Source organism: Myotis davidii, unplaced genomic scaffold, assembly GCF_000327345.1.
Source record: "Myotis davidii unplaced genomic scaffold, ASM32734v1 scaffold333, whole genome shotgun sequence".
Classification (NCBI taxonomy): Eukaryota; Metazoa; Chordata; class Mammalia; order Chiroptera; family Vespertilionidae; genus Myotis; species Myotis davidii.
Genome location: NW_006285266.1, coordinates 587,450 through 588,402, shown reverse-complemented (window position 1 = coordinate 588,402; position 953 = coordinate 587,450).

Below are 953 nucleotides of genomic sequence, written 5' to 3'. Positions count from 1 at the left end.
GTGGATGAGGGATGGATGGATGATGGATGATGGATGATGGATGGATGGATGATGGATGATGGATGATGGATGGTGGAGGATGGAGGATGGATGATGGATGGGTGGATGGATGGATGACAGATGGATGGATTGATGATGGATGATGGATGGATGGATGACAGATGGATGGATGGATGATGGATGATGGATGGATGGATGATGGATGGATGGATGGATGGAATCAGTCAGGAGGCTGTCACCATAGTTTGATGCAGGGATGGTGCGAGCCTGAGCACTGGAGGCAGAAATGGAGGGGAAGGGGTAGATCTGAGACACATTGAAAGTTGCAGTAGACCGAGTTCAATAACTCAAGTGGGTGAGTAGCCGTGAATGAGAAGCAAAGTCTATCCCTTAAGGAAAATGGAAGACTCGGATTTTTAGTTGAAGGAATGGGTGTTGGCATTAGGCTCTTAACTGAGAGAGGGGACACAGAAACAGCAGAGGACGCTGTGTTCAATTCGGACTCGCTGGGTTTGATATCACGGGCCTGCCTTAGACACAGGGTGGTTTTCAGGGAAGAACAGGCCTGGAGAGAGTCTGGGTGTCATCAGCAAAGGTGGAGGTGGAGGCAATGAAGTTAGATAAGAGAATGGGGCATCGGAGTGAACCACTGATCTGCATTTAAGATGGGGGCGGGATCAGAAGCAAAAATCCCCCAACAAAACCCAAAAAACCAAAACACCCAAACACAAACCAATTCCATAAGCTCCAGGTCCCAGAAACTGTCTCTAGAAATAGAAGAAAATGATTATGCAGATATATTCACATTTGTGCCCAGTCTGACTTCCTCCAAGCTGCCCTCTTCCCTGTTCTGCCCTACGTCCTCACCCCCTCCTCAAGTGTTTCCACAAAACTCAAAGAAAATGCAGATTTACATAATCTCAACAGTGTGAAACCACTGCTTCAGCAGCAGG